This window comes from Triticum dicoccoides, chromosome 4B (genome assembly GCF_002162155.2).
Source record: "Triticum dicoccoides isolate Atlit2015 ecotype Zavitan chromosome 4B, WEW_v2.0, whole genome shotgun sequence".
In the NCBI taxonomy this organism is placed as follows: Eukaryota; Viridiplantae; Streptophyta; class Magnoliopsida; order Poales; family Poaceae; genus Triticum; species Triticum dicoccoides.
In genome coordinates, this window is record NC_041387.1 from 385,561,671 (window position 1) to 385,578,618 (window position 16,948).

The 16,948-nt window shown below is 42.4% G+C and overlaps 1 pseudogene; it reads left to right on the forward strand.

Annotated features, from left to right (window-relative positions):
* Nucleotides 1–16,948, forward strand: part of LOC119292687 — a 137,432-nt pseudogene that overhangs the window by 43,653 nt on the left and 76,831 nt on the right.

The window sequence follows — 16,948 nt, forward strand, 5'->3', positions numbered from 1 at the left end:
AAATACTTATGACTTACAGAAACAAGATAAATAACATTAACATTGTATAACTTTTATACCTTTACGGAAGAACCATTCTTCTTTTCTGCCAGATATTTCTTGCAGTTCTGCTTCTAGTGACCCTTCTATTTGCAGTAGAAACATTCAACCTCTTTGGAGGCTCTGCCCTTGTTCTTATTCTGAGAGACGGTCTTACCGGCACTAGTAGATTTCTTCTTGGACTTGCCCTTCTTTTTGAAGCTGGTAGTTTTCTTGACCATCAACACTTCTTTGTTCTTCTGCATGCCAGCTTCCGCAGTTTTGTGCATAGAAAACAACTCGTTCGCACTTTTCTCCACCCCATTCATGTTGTAATTCATGATAAAACCATCGTAAGATGGGGGGAGTGAAGGAAGCACATTATATGTACCGAGTGTTGGCGGAATTCGAAATTCGAGTGAAGTAAGTCGATCAACATAGCCAACAAGCTTTACTGTATGCTCACTCATGGAGGAACCCTCTTTCATCTTGCATTCAATCATGGCCTTGGTTAATTCAGACCGTTCGGTCCTTGCCTATTTCTTGTACAGAACTTCTAGTGACCCAATTATAAATTGCGTGGTAGATCACTCAAAATGCCTATGTAGTTCAAGATCCATGCAAGTTAACATGAGACACTGGACTGCTTCATAGTCATCACTACGAGAAGTATAAGCAGCAACTTCTTCTGGTGGTGCATCCTTTGAGGGAGCATCACCTAGGGGCTGATCCAGCAGGTATTCCTTCTTAGCACTTCTGAGAACAAATCTCAGGTTGCGAATCCAATCCACATAGTTTCAACCATTTGCAGCCAACTTTTCTTTCTCAAGCATAGGGGCTAAGTTGAACATATTGCGAGCCATTTAATCTACAACGATAAACACAAGTAATTTTAGACATAATTCATAATTAATATTACACTAGTTTATTAAAATAGATTTTAATATTAAAGTGCACTCCACTCAAACTAATATCTCTCATAATTAATAGTGAGTGATTCAAGATCCAAATCTAGTTCTAAGTTATTGATGTGGACATCACGGAGGACGAGAATTTTGACCGGTGGACAATCTTTTGCCGATCATATCTCCATATGACTCTTGTTCATCTTTCAATGCTTTGTGCTCCGAGCTCAGAATGATTCTTCTAGAACTTCAAGACAACCGAGTGTTATTTGCATACATGGTCTGACCATCCTCGTCTTACACCTCACGTCCCGTTTGTACTCATGTGGACATGACGCACTCCAGAACGCTATGTGTTATAGATGGTTGCAACACTAGGAAGAGCACCTTTTAACTTGATATTTACTGTGAGAGATCACCCTAATAATTTACTACTACGCAATCAAAAGGTGCAAACAACAAAGTGATAAACATCTCAGGTAATTCATAATAGCATGACATGGTATAGCCCTGGGCGCCGGGAGATCTTCATGATTGTCTTCAATATTCAGTTGAAGCAACATGACATCCAATATTTCATTGCCATGGCACCGTTTCAGAAGCATTTGTGGTGGAAATCTCAGAAAACATTGCCATGGCGACTGTTTCAAAAATGTTGTGGTGGCACCAAAATCTGAAATTCTACCGTGGCACAAAATTATAGCTCCTCATCCCGCGCCTTGGTACACCTTCTCGATGGGGTTCTCCGTGTACGTCTTGCCACCATCACCTGTAACCTATCTCTTAAATATTTACATTAAGGTGGCAATCTCGTGGCTCCAGCCATCATGACATGATGCACAGGTCACTTAACATTACATCATATAACCATCTCATACATAATCTCATTATCATGACAAAGGCTATACCACATCATATGCAGACCCTGCAAAACCAAGTTAGAAGTCCTCTAATCGGTTTTAGCAAAATTTTATTTACGTGGTTAACCAGTTTTATCAATTAAGACTAGCTACTTACGCAAGCACAACAAGGCGATATTCTTGATGCTAGATTAAGTTTCAGGGTGTGTGCAAGAGAGACTTAAATAAAAGTCTCACCCCCCACACTAAACTTTGTCAATACACGTGACCCCTAGAAGATCATTCATCTTTGTCACCCTCTTGTGTACACAGCGGTTCACTATTCCCGACTATGATGTAGCCCAAGGATCTGTTAGCAGATCATCGACAGCCAGAGCTGATCGATTGTCAGAACCTTGTAGCAAAACTACATCATTCTGCCGATGAACTGAACCAAAGCAACACTCGTGGGAAGCATAGAAAGAACATCACCTGATAGAGGCAAAGGTGTCCCATCTTTCGATGAGATGCTGGATATCGCTTTGGTGGAAGTCGACTTTGACGATCCGACTACGAACGTGCGAGGACGTCGCGCCTTAGCAATCGCTAAACCAACTCCGAGAGGTTATTGACCACGCCGGGGCACGATCAACCTGACCACGAGGGTCTGTTTCCTGCGAGCAATCAAAGAACAAGCAAGAAACTGAGATTACAATCTGGATATCGCGAATATAAGATGAAAGCTTTATTGATCAAGGTGGGGTTCTGTGACGCCTTTGTCTGGTCGTTGAACACAAGCGAAGTACGCGAAGTTGCAGCTATGGCAAACTTTTATTCTAAACAAAACCCAAAGTCTAAATGACGCCCTAAGGGCTGTATATATGGAGGAAGAGGGGGGAATTTCGTGGCCCTTGAGGGAGGGGTCCGAAACCAACCCTAACTCTTGTTTCCCCGCACACACGGACTCTAAAACTAGCCTATAATCAAGTATTTCGAAATTACATGGGCCAGGCCCAATAATAAGGTGACGCAGCACCCAGAATAGCCTCTGGACGAAAGGTATGAAGTAGCATCTTGTATATTTCGTCCAAGGATTCATGCATGCATTATGGTGGCTTCAACGTCCTGAAATCGTCACTTGTAACTCCGTTCTTGTTCCCCTTACGCATGCCATCATCTCCATGCTTGTCCTTGCTCCATTGTTCATCCTTCTCCAAGCTAGACCCTTCATTTGTAAGCAAAACAAATGTATCCAATTTAGGCAGCATCATATTCTCATGAACATTAGAATCATTACCAAGAAACGAAAGTACCTGATAATTTAATTGGCGTGCGCGAGCTCTAGTAATTGGTCTAGTATGTATAGCAGCAGGGGCTGTGGGTGTAACAATGGTATTGATGTCCTCATCATCCTCCCCTTCTTGAAATGAAGTCGTCCTCGACGGAAGATGATCTTCCTCACCCAAATAAGGCTTCAAATCTGCAATGTTAAAAGTGGGACTAAACCCAAAATCTGCAGGCAGCTCAAGTTTATATGGATTATCATTTATTTTCTCTAACACCTTAAAAGGACCATCAACACGTGGCATTAGCTTTGATTTGCGCAAATCAGGAAATCTATCCTTATGCAAATGTAACCAAACAAGATCTCCAGGTGCAAACACAACATGTTTTCTACCCTTATCTCCAGCAAGTTTATATTTAGCATTCATACGCTCGATGTTTTCCTTAGTTAACTCATGCATTTTTAAAATCAATTCAGCATGTTGTTTAGCATCAAAATTAACCTTCTCCGAAGGTGGAAGAGGCAACAAATCAATAGGTGCACGAGGTAGGAAACCATACACAATTTCAAAAGGGCACATCTTAGTAGTAGAATGCAATGAACGATTATAAGAAAATTCAATATAAGGCAAGCATTCTTTCCACATTTTCTTATTATTCTTCAAAACAGCCCTAAGCATAGTAGACAATGTTCTATTGACTACTTCAGTTTGTCCATCAGTTTGGGGGTGCAAGTAGTACTAAAAAGTTGTTTAGTCCCCAACTTAGCCCATAAACATCTCCAAAAGTGGCTAAGAAATTTAGTATCACGATCTGAAACAACAGTATTTGGCACACCATGCAAGCGAATAATTTCATGAAAGAACAAATCAGCAACATTAACAACATCATCGCTTTTATGACATGGTATGAAGTGTGCCATTTTCGAGAATCTATCCACGACAACAAATATGCTATCCCTCCCCTTCTTTGTTCGAGGTAAACCTAAAACAAAGTCCATAGATATATCCTCCCATGGAACACTAGGTACAGGCAAAGGCATATATAAACCATGAGGATTGAGTCGTGACTTAGCTTTTTGACATGTAGTGCAGCGAGCAACAAAGCGCTCAACATCCCGTCTCATCTTTGGCCAAAAGAAATGTGTAGTAAGTACGTCCTCCGTCTTCTTCACGCCAAAGTGTCCCATTAATCCTCCTCCATGCACCTCCTGCAACAACAAAAGACGAATGGAACTAGCGGGAATGCATAGCTTGTTAGCACGGAACACAAATCCATCATTAATGACGAACTTGTTCCATGTTCGTCCTTCTTTACAATTCTGCAATACATCTTTAAAATCAGCATCATGCACATATTGATCTTTGATGGTCTCCAAACCAAATATTTTGAAGTCAAGTTGTGAAAGCATAGTATAGCGAGGAGACAATGCATCAGCAATAACATTTTCTTTACCCTTCTTGTGTTTAATGCCATAAGGGAAAGTCTCAATGAATTCGACCCATTTAGCATGTCTACGATTCAGTTTAGCTTGACTTTTAATATGTTTCAAAGATTCATGATTAGAAAGTATAACAAATTCTTTGGGCCATAAATAATGTTGCCATGTTTCTAAAGTCCGAACAAGAGCATATAATTCTTTACCATAAGTAAGAATAATTCGGACTAGGCCCACTCCATTTTTCAGAAAAGTATGCAACAGGATTTCCATCTTGTAATAACACACCTCCTAATCCAATTCCACTAGCATCACACTCAAGTTCAAAAGTCTTAATTAAATTAGGAAGTTGGAGTAAAGGAGCATGTGTCAACTTATCTTTCAATACCGTGAAGGCTTCTTCCTGTGTAGTACCCCAAACAAAAGGCACATCCTTCTTTGTAAGCTCATTGAGAGGTGCAACAATGGTACTGAAATCTCTCACAAAACGCCTATAGAATCCAGCCAGGCCAAGAAAACTCCTCACGTGCGTGACCGTTTTGGGCTGCGGGCAACTCTCAATAGCTTCAATCTTGGCTTTATCAACTTCAATTCCCTGTGGAGTAACAACATAGCCAAGAAAAGATACTCACTCGGTGCAAAAGGTGCACTTCCCAAGGTTACCAAACAACGTGCATCACGTAGAGCAGTAAAAATAGCACGTAAATGTTCCAAATGTTCTTCCAAAGATTTGCTATAAATCAGTATATCATCAAAATAGACTACCACAAATCGTCCAATGAAAGCATGTAAAACTTTGTTCATTAGTCTCATGAAAGTACTAGGTGCATTAGTTAACCCAAAAGGCATGACTAACCACTCATATAAACCAAACCTAGTTTTAAATGATGTTTTCCATTCATCTCCCAATTTCATACGAATTTGATGGTATCCACTACGCAAATCAACTTTGGAGAATATTGTAGAGACACTCAATTCATCAAGCATATCATATAGCCTAGGAATAGGATGACGAATAGTAATATTATTAATGCCTCTACAATCAACACACATACGCGACGTACCATCCTTTTTAGGCACTAGTATAAATAGGAACAACACAAGGACTAAGAGATTCGCGTATATAACCTTTGTTGAGCAGCTCCTGTACTTGATGCATAATCTCCTTCGTTTCATCTGGATTGGTACGGTATGGCGCACGGTTTGGTAGTGAAGCACCGGGAATTAAGTCAATCTGATGCTCAATCCCTTGAATAGGCGGTAATCCCGGTGGCACGTCTTGTGGAAAGACGTCAGCGAACTCCTGCAAAATGTTAGTGACAACAGGAGGTAAAGAGGAAGGCACGTCCTCGAATGAAAATAATGCCTCTTTGCACACAAAAGCATAGCAAACAGATTTGCTGAAATATAGCTCATAAATATCAGATTTGGTGGCAAATAAACATGCACTTTTCAATTTAATTTTAGAAGCAACACTAGATGGTTTATTATTAGGCTTCATTTGTTGCTCACATTCTTTTGCCACAATCTGATTTTCACTCTTATTGTTCCCATGTTTTGCTTTATTAGCTCTATTAATATCATCTTTCAAAATGGAATTAGGAGTCATAGGAAGCAAAGTAATATTTTTATCCTTATGAACAAGAGTATGCTGATTGTTTCTACCATGGTGTACAGAATTTTTATCAAATTGCCATGGTCGACCAAGTAATAAGGAACATGCTTGCATAGGTACCACATCACAATCAACATAATCAACATATGTAGAGATACTAAAATGCACACGAACAGTACGTGTTACCTTAACCTTGCCGCTGTTGTTGAACCATTGGATGTAGTAAGGATGTGGATGTGGTCTTGTGGTGAGAGAAAGCTTCTCCGCCATCTCCATGCTAGCCTAGTTGTTACAGCCCCCTCCATCAATGATGACGTGAACAGAACGTTTCTTCACAACTCCCTTTGTATGGAACAAATTATGCCTATGATTTTGCTCAGCTTGTGTGACCTGCACACTCAAAACACGTTGAGCAACTAAACATTCATACCTGTGAGCATCTTCAGGAGCCATGTATTGCGTCTCATGTTCAGAATCATATCCACCATGTTCTTCACGTGTAATAAGGGCCAAAGTCTCCTCATCATAGTCATTAGCGGATTCATATCCACCATCCTCAGTAGCAATCATCACACGTTGAGATTTGCATTCTCGCGCATAATGACCTCTTCCCTTACAACGATGACAAATAATATCACTTGTGTGCCCTGTTGATGCCATGGAAGAAGAAGAGCTCTGTGTAGGCCCGACAGGTGTGCTCTTGGCAGATAGTGGTGGTTGTGCCTGCTTTCTTGTATCACGGCTGGAGGTGGCACCTGATGGAGGTGCTGGTGAAGTGGAAGTAGAAGATGCATGCGGTGTCCATGAGGAAGGTCGACTTGCAGAAAAGTTAGTGCGCGCCATTGCTTGTCGATCCTGCACTTCACGTTCAACTTTACAAGCAAGATGGAATAAACGAGTGATATTAGTATACTCCTTATACTCTAGAATGGTCTGAATCTCTCTATTTAATCCACCCATAAAACATGCAAGAATAGCTTCGTTCTCCTCAACAATACCACATCTAAACATGCCAGTTTGTAATTCCTGATAATATTCTTCTACAAAAAAATTCCTTGTCTTAGACGCTGCAGTTTTTGAAGCAATTCACGTTGATAATATGGTGGAACCCAACGAGTATGCATAGCAGTTTTCAAAGCAGCCCAAGTAGCTGGAATAGGATATAATCTACAATGTTCATACCACCATACACATGCAAAACTAGTGAAAGCACAAACAGCAGTAGCAACCCGTCTCTCCTCGGGATAATGTAAACATGTAAAACATTGTTCAGTTTCTAACTCCCAAGTAAGATATATATATCAGGAACATATCTACCCTCAAATGGTGGAATATTCAATTTCAGTTTAGGAATATGGTCATTATCTCGTACCTAAGGTGGTGGTGCAGGCCTACCATTGTGAATACATACTTGAGGTCGACCAGCTAGTGGTGGTGTTGTTGGCTGCATGTAGTTCTGATTTTGATCAGCCTCATCCTCGTAATAGTCCTCCACCTGTGCAGTAGCAGGAGGAGCTATAGAAGCACCAACAGCAGTAGCAGCGGCACCAGAATTTTGTCCTGGCTCAATAGGAACACGCTGTGCTCGCCCTACTGTATCGCGGCGTAGAGATGTTTGTGGGAGACATTTGAGTAATTCATTGAACTTGGCGTCCAATGTGGTGTCAATTGTCTTCTCAATGTCATCCATCTTCTCCATTGCCTTTCCAAAACTGGCCATCACGTCTTCCACCTATTGACCCAACATTTGATGAAACTTATCATGAAGCTCCTTGTTCGTCATGTTTTCCTAGTCAATCTCGCCGGCTTGTGGTCCTGCCATAGTTAGCAGCAATAGAAACAGACAAGAATATGATCCTACAGACTACTGGAAAATGGTGGTGGTGGGGTGTCACAAATCCGTCAAGCGAATCTCAAATTCTTACCAGTTCTTACCCAACATCAGGTGGTGATCGGCAACCGTTGTAGTCAAAACTCTCAAAGCTTGGATAGAGCAATTACCACGGAGAGTCAAACACACGACATAGATGTATGTGTAGCTGGGAAGGCTTATAATATGGTAGCAAAAAGGGTCAGCAATAATCAATTCAGAAATGCAAAGTTGAATAAACGCTCAATGACGGTACTATGTTGGTCCTAGGCTAGACCGTGCTAGAGACGCGAGCCTAGAACACTAACAAAATCACGGCGCGACACGTAATCAAGGGAGGAGAACACTCTGAATTTTTTTCTCTTTTTTTCACCTTTTTTGCACTTTTTCCCTCTTTTTTTTGTTCCGCAACAATTTTTTTCCGGAAAAGTCTACAAATGGCCTAAAAACTGCCTAGCCAGAATTTTCCAGACTTAGTTTTTTTGAGACTGGAACTATTTTTCTTCTGCGGGTGGCACGAAAGTTCGGGAGTCCTACTCTGTCACGACTCGGAGTATGGAGTGATCTCGCAATCCAAAACAAAGTAACAAAAAACTGGACTCGGACTAGGACTGGTGGCGGAGATGAATCTGATGGAACTCGGACTGGTAGCGGAGATGATTCTGGTGGAACTCGGACTGGTGGCGGATATATGTTGCAGGTGGAATCAGATTGTCATGATGGCGGTGGATATGTGGTGGCGTATATGGACTCGGTTTGGCGGTGAATATGTGGTGGTGGTATATGGCAGCGACGATGAAGTTGGTGCGGTGGTGGTATATGGCAGCGGCGACGTGACTACCTGTGAACAGAACTCGAAACTCTAAAGGACTAGACACTAAGACCAGCAACTTGACACGACGATGCAACCGCAAATTCAACAAAGCAAAACACTAAAAAGATTGGTTCGGATATGAGGAACTAACCCTAATTTTTTTGGCTTTTTCGTGGACTGTAGGTATGAAGAACAGACTTGATCTAAACTATGAAAAACTATAAAATCTCACCGAGCAACCTGGAAATACCACTTGATAGAGGCAAAGGTGTCCCGTCTTTCGATAAGATGGTGGATATCTCTTTGGTGGAAGTCGACTTTGACGATCCGACTACGAACGTGCGAGGACGTCGCGCCTTAGCAATTGCTAAACCAACTCTGAGAGGTTATTGACCACGCTGGAGCACGATCAATCTGACCACGAGGGTCTGTTTCCTGCGAGCAATCGAAGAACAAGCAAGAAACTGAGATTGCAATCTGGATATCGCGAATATAAGATGAACGCTTTATTGATCAAGGTGGGGTTTTGTGACACCTTTGTCTGGTCGTTGAACACAAACGAAGTACACGAAGTTGCAGCTATGGTGAACTTTTATTCTAAACAAAACCCAAAGTCTAAACGACGCCCTAAGGGCTGTATATATGGAGGAAGAGGGGGGAATTTCGTGGCCCTTGAGGGAGGGGTCCGAAACCAACCCTAACTCTTGTTTCCCCGCACATACGGACTCTAAAAATAGCCTATAATCAAGTATTTCGAAATTACATGGGCCTGGCCCAATAATAAGGTGACACATCATCTAGAATAGCCTCTGGACGAAAGTTACGAAGTATCATATTGTATATTTCTTCCAAGGCTTCATGCACGCATTATGGTGGCTTCAACGTCCTAAAATCGTCACTTGTAACTCCATTCTTGTTCCCCTTGCGCATGCCATCATCTCCATGCTTGCTCTTGCACCAATGTTCATCCTTCTCCAAGCTAGGCCCTTCTTTTGTAAGCAAAACAAATGTATCCAATTTAGGTAGCATCATATTCTCATGAACATTAGAATCATTAGCAAGAAACGAAAGTACCTGATAATTTAATTGGCGTGCGCGAGCTCTAGTAATTGGTCCAGTATGTATAGCAGCAGGGGCTATGGGTGTAACAATGGTATTGGTGTCCTCATCATCACCCCTCACATATCATATGTGATCTAGATCGCAACCTGCATCTACTCATAAGCCTGCTCTGATGCCGCTATTGGGAAATGTAGTAGAAAAAAATCGCCCTACGAACACAAAAAAACAATATGAAGATGCATAACAAGTTGTGATCAACGATCGTTACCGACTCTGGGAGTGCATCGGAAGTAGACGACTCAGTCTAGATCATACTTGAAGTCCCTCGAATGTTGATGATGATCCCACAAACCGCCCATGAACGATCGCTTAAACGGAAGAGCGAAAGCACGACCTCTCTACTTGGTTGCAAGCGTGTGGTTTTCACGATCCGGCAGCGCTTTGCCGTCCAAAGCTAATCGTCGCCGGAGAATTAGAGGGAGAAGATTAGAACCACATAGGGCTTCTAATTATGAGGATTATAGGTGGCTAGGTCTCGCTCTAATTAGTCAACTAGGATCAACTAGAATGTGCACTAGATCAACTAGAGGAGGCTCCAAAACTTGTGTGCCCATAGGGTGGAAATCCTCTAGTATATATAGGATGGGGGGGAGGGGCTGCCACCAAGGGGGGAAGAGCCCCCTTGGGGCGCCAGCCAAGGGAGGGGGAATAGGACTCCTCCTCCAAGTAGGATTCGCCCCCCCCCCCTTTAGGAAAGGGGGGCACCTCCCTTGTTGGGTGCTACGTCTTGAGCTTGTGTTGGTTTTCCTTGAAGAGGAAAGGGTGATGCAGCAATAGTAGCGTAAGTATTTCCTTAGTTTTTGAGAAACAAGGTATCAATCCAGTAGGAGGCTCCTCAAAAGTCCCATGCACCTACACAAACAAACAAGAACTCGCAACCAACACAATAAACGGGTTGTCAATCCCTTCATGGCCACTTGCGAAAGTGAGATCTGATAGAGATAATATGATAAGATAAATATATTTTTGGTATTTTATGATATAGATAGGAAAAATAAAAGTAGATTGAAAACTTATATGATAAGAGATAGACCCCGGGGCCGTAGGTTTCACTAGTGGCTTCTCTCAAGATAGCATAAGTATTACGGTGGGTGAACAAATTACTGTCGAGCAATTGATAGAAAAGCGAATAATTATGAGATTATCTAGGCATGATCATGTATATAGGCATCATGTCCGTGACAAGTAGACCGACTCCTGCCTGCATCTACTACTATTACTCCACACATCGACCGCTATCCAGCATGCATCTAGAGTATTATGTTCATAAAGAACAGAGTAACGCATTAAGAAAGATGACATGATGTAGTGGGATAAACTCATGCAATATGATATAAACCCATCTTTTTATCCTCGATGGCAACAATACAATGCATGCCTTGCTGCCCCTGCTATCACTGGGAAAGGACACCGCAAGATTGAACCCAAAGCTAAGCACTTCTCCCATTGCAAGAAAGATCAATCTAGTAGGCCAAACCAAACTGATAATTCGAAGAGACTTGCAAAGATAACTTAATCACACATAAAAGAATTCAGAGGAGATTCAAATATTTCTCATAGATAAACTTGATCATAAACCCACAATTCATCGGATCTCGACAAACACACCGCAAAAAGAGTTACATTGAATAGATCTCCAAGAAGATCAAGGAGAACATGGTATTGAGATTCAAAGAGAGAGAAGAAGCCATCTAGATAACAACTATGGACCCGAAGGTCTGTGGTAAACTACTCACAACTCATCGGAGAGGCCTTGGAGATGATGTAGAGGCCCTCCATGATCGATTCCCCCTCCGGCGGAGCACCGGCGAAGGCTCGAAGATGGGATCTCGCGGATACAGAAGGTTACGGCGGTGGAATTAGGTTTTCGTGGTTGCTTTTTATGTTTTCGGGGTACATGGGTATATATAGATGGAAGAAGTAGGTCGGTGGATGCCCGAGGGGCCCATGAGACAGGGGGGCCCAGTAGGGGGGGGGGGCGCCCTCCACCCTCGTGGCCACCTTGGTTCTTGCATGACTTCCACTCCAAGTCCTTTGGATCACGTTTGTTCCAAAAAGATCGCTCCCGAAGGTTTCATTCCGTTTGGATTCCGTTTGATATTCCTTTTCTTCGAAACACTGAAATAGGCAAAAAACAGCAATACGGGCTGGGCCTCCAGTTAGTAGGTTAGTCCCAAAAATGTTATAAAAGTGTAAAGTAAAGCCCATAAACATCCAAAACGGGTAATATAATAGCATGGAACAATCAAAAATTATAGATACGTTGGAGACGTATCATTGGGCCCTTGTGGCCCAACTCTTCTCCACCTCTTGGCCTTATTTGGCCCGTTCATATTAAATTAAATATATTTCTGTTCTAATCATTTTAAGAGCATAATATATAAAATTTAACTACTCCGAAAACATTTTCCATCTATATGTATTAATTGGTAATACCCGGTATTACCTGATATTCACCAAAACCCTTCTTGTGACCCCGAAACGCTTCTAGAACTTCTCGGAACTATTCCACTTATTAATGAAAAAAATCAACAAATATATTCTCATCACTCCCATCCTACTAAGACTCGGCAGATTGTGATTACCTTAAGCATGTGACCCCATAGATTCAGTAACCATAGACTTGAACAAAACCCCTTCGTTGAATGACCGAGAGTGGAACCGTGGACATCCATATTGGTCCCTATGATTACAGGAATGATATTCAAGTGAACTTTTGGTTATCATGTGATGTTACCTTTGCTTTGCTATGCTTTACAAAACCCGGTGTGCATCGGTATCCTCTTGAGTCATCACCATGCTCACTATATCATTGCTCCCGTTACTGGTTTTGTTCTTCTTTCTCGTTGACGTGTTCCGACATCCCCGCAACGTAGTCACCTGTGTTTGGCCAGACGATGATGGATGCTGTAAGTGCATCTAGTGCCACCCCTAGTTTGTTTTGGAGTATTGACGACAAAGTTGGTTGAGGGACTAATGCGTTTGTGAGAATTGCAGGATAACGCAGGTGGTGTCCCTCATTGATTCGGTTTACCTATCGGAGATGGACCCTAAAAATGTATGAAGACATTGAAGACAATGGTGGTATGAGAAGATATTCATCTTGAAGACTATGACATGAGAAGACATTGCGTGAAGACTATGGAGCGCGAAGACTGTGTGGTTTCGTTGTTTCCTTTTCTTCTTTGTTGAATCATAGGAACCACCGTACTGTTAAGTGGGGTCCAAGTGAACTAAGTCAGAGTGACTGAAGTGATGCTCAACCCAAATCCTATGTCTTCGAGCGAAGACAATGAGAGCAAATCTTATCCAGAGTTGGATGAGTCAGCTTTGCTTGTAGCCCAAGTAAAGTTGCCGCGTGTGTTTGAAATCTGACCGTTGGAACACATGTCAGTTCCTTAGTGACCCAGGGTCATTTCGGACAAATCAGGTCGGGTTGCCTTGTGGCTATAAATAGCCCACCCCCTACACCATAAATTGGTGGCCGCTCAGAGTTAGTTTACGGCTTTTGTCGTTTTGAGAGCAACCCACCTCGAAGCCTTTGAGAGAGAAATCCTTGCGAGGACAAAGCCCAAACACCCAGAGCCAAAGAGTGTTAGGCATCACTGAAGTCTTTCTGTCTGTGTGACCTGAAGACTTATTACACTTGAGGACTGTGTATCCTCCAGCCGGTTAGGCGTCGTGTTCTGAGCATCCAAGAGTCATTGTGGATTGTCGGGTGAACGAAGTCTGTGAAGGTTTGGAAGTCTACCTTGAAGACTTACCAGAGTGATTGGGCGAGGACTAAGTGTCCTTAGCTCAAGGGGAATAAGGTGAAGACACGGTCTTCTGAGTTGAATCTCAGCCTCCCTAACCAGACGTACAGTTGTCACAACAACTGGAACTGGTCCAACAAATCCTGTGTCTTCAGCAAGTGACTGGTTCTATCTCTTCCCTCCTTTACTTTGAGTTTGTCTTTGTGAAGTCATTACTTATCTGTCTTATCTGATTGACTTCATTGCTTGACTACTATTGTTGATTGGCTTCATACTATCTTCCATCCTGATCCTACTACCTAGCTACTATTAGTCTTCGTATGTTAACGCTATTGCATACTTTACTATGGCTTGCTTGTTGTAGTTTATCTTCTGCTGGATATCAATTAGGTCATTTCTATTGTTTGTCTTCGAAACTTCCACGTTTTGAAGACTTTGATAAAAATCGCCTATTCACCCCCCCTCTAGTCGATAACTAGCACTTTCAATTGGTATCAGAGCAAGGTACTCCCTTGTTCTGTGTGATTCGGTTTAACCACCTGGAGTTTAGCTATGTCGACTGCAGGGATAATCAAAGTCTCCGCTGCTTGCCCCGTGTTCGATGGAACAAAATATCCCTACTGGAAGAATAAGATGCGCATGCATCTTGAAGCCATTGATGTCGACCTCTGGTATGTCGTCAAGAATGGTGTTCCCAAAACTGGTGAAGGTGTCACCCCTACTGATGTCAAGAAGTTCATTCAACTGGACTCGACTGCAAAGAACATCATCTGTGGTCATCTGACCAAAGGACAGTATGGCCATGTGAGTGCTCTGGAAACGTCAAAGCTAGTATGGGACTGGCTGTCCAAGGTCAATGAAGGTGTATCTACACAGAGAGACCAGAGAATCAGCGTTCTTCGCAATCTCTTCAATCGCTTCAAGAGAAACGACAATGAAAATGTCCAGCTCACGTTTGATCACCTCACCGACATCACAAATGAGCTTCAGGCTCTCGGTGCCACTGAGATCACCAAGCATGAAATTGTCAAGACACTGCTGAGATCACTTGACACCTCCTTTGACACCCTTGCCCTCATCATACAAGAACGTCCTTACTTCAAGACACTCGATCCGTCTGATATACTTGAGAGACTCAATACACATGAGTTCCAGCTTTCTGAGAAAAGAGATATCTATGGCCCCAATTATGGCCGAACTCGTTCTTTGAAGGCAAAAGTTGTTTCCTCATCTGAAGAAGAAGAATCTGACTGCGGTTCTGAGATCCTGAAGACATTGGATGGGAGCTTGCTATGCTTGTGAAGAAGTTCCAGAAATTCACCAAGAAGAAGGGCTTCAGAAAGTCTTCATGATCCAGTTCAAGAAATGATGAAGCTTCCACTCAAGACAACAAGAAGAGAACATGTCACAAGTGTAAGAAGCCTGGGCACTACATCTCTGAGTGTCCTCAGTGGGACAACGAGAAGAAAAAGAAGAAGAGCAAGGAATATGACTCTGATGACAAGAAGAAGAAGAAATCATCAAAGTCTTCTTCCAAGTCCACATCAAAATCCTCATCTCATAAGAAGAGCTCATCTGGCAAGGCTCGTGCTTTTGTTGGCAAGGAAATGGATACAGAAGAGGAGTCTGCTTCTGAGGAGGCAGAGGTGGAATCTGAAGCTGAGTCCGACTCTGGCGTTGCAAGTCTCGCTCTGGCCACAGCCTACGTCGCAAAGTCCATCTTCAACTCTGAAGACAATGACTCCCACACCAACGCTGATGATGACAAGGACGATCCTGCTCCCACCTACTGCTTCATGGCACGCGGTGCCAAGGTAAAATCGCGTGATGCTTACTTTCAAACATCAAGTGAAGATGACTCTGATTGTGAATCTAAACCCAGCTACAAAACACTTGCTAAAATTGCTACTGAACAACAAAGGGCTATGGAACATACTCAAAAACTGTTAGACAAAAGCGATGACCTGTTGGACGCGGAAATGACACGTTCACAGTCCTTAGTTGAAGACATAAAAAATCTTCATGCTAAGTATCAAGAACTTGAAAGTCTTCATGAGACGCTCTCAACCACTTATGAAAAGCTCTCCTATGATTATCTTCAAAGGAAGCAAGAGCTTGAGAAACTGAAAGCGACTCATGAAGATCTTCAAAAAGAGAATGAGTCATTTCGCGCTCAACAGATCAGTCCCGCTCAGGATGAATTTGAACCATCGTGCTTAAAATGCATTGAGCGTGATAACGCTGCCTCTGTTGCTGAATGTTCCACTGCTGCTACTATTGCTCTGTCTTCAACTACTGATGTGGTAACTAACCCCTCATCTGAGGATACCACTACTATTGCTGATGAAAATGCTAGGTTGAAGACATTGCTTGAAACAGGAATGTATAAAAGTCTGAAAGGGCATCAGACACTTTGTGATGTCCTCAAAAAGCAGATTCTGAACCGAAACCCTAGGAAAGAGGGTGTTGGGTTCGAGAGGAAAATGAATGCTGATGGTTCCTACTGGAAGCCTGAGCAGTATCCCAAAACCACATGGGTTGCTGCAACGGAACCTTTAGTGGATCCATCCACTATATCTGGATTTACCTGTGCTAATCCTATTATCATTGATGAATCCTTTGATGCAAACTATAAACTGTTCAAAAATCAGAATGGTGAAGTGTTTGCCAGGTATATTGGTACTAACTACAGGAATGGACCTCCTATGAAGAAGATCTGGGTTCCCAAAAGCTGTCTTGAGAATCTTCCAGTGAATGCCATCATGACACCACCAGGGAAGAAGACAAACCCCAGACCAAAGGCATCATATGGTCCAACGGCTTCATACGAACACAGGACTCACTTGAGTCACCCTAACGCCAATGTTTTGCAGGTAAATCATACTCAGACTCATGAATATGAGCGTGTGTCTTCAAACCGCTATGTTCATAGAACTAAGAAATTTTCTGCTTATTCACATGAGTATCATTCATCTCCTGCAAGGCTATTTGCTAGGGCTTCTAAGCCGAAATTCTCAGATGCTGCACTTAGACTCATTGCTTCTAAGCCATCCCTGAAAATGTGGGTGGTGAAGAAGAATTAACACTCTTTTGCAGAATGTGGTCTCCAGCCAGCAATCAAAGGTGTCCGATATAATTGCTGGGGACCTAAAACACAAAGGGACGCATGATAAAATGACTTACTATGTATTCCACATATGAATCGCTTACCTGTCATACTGTGTGCTAACTTTCATCTATGCTGTGATAATCCAAGTGTGCATCAACTGCTTATGCTTCACAACATAC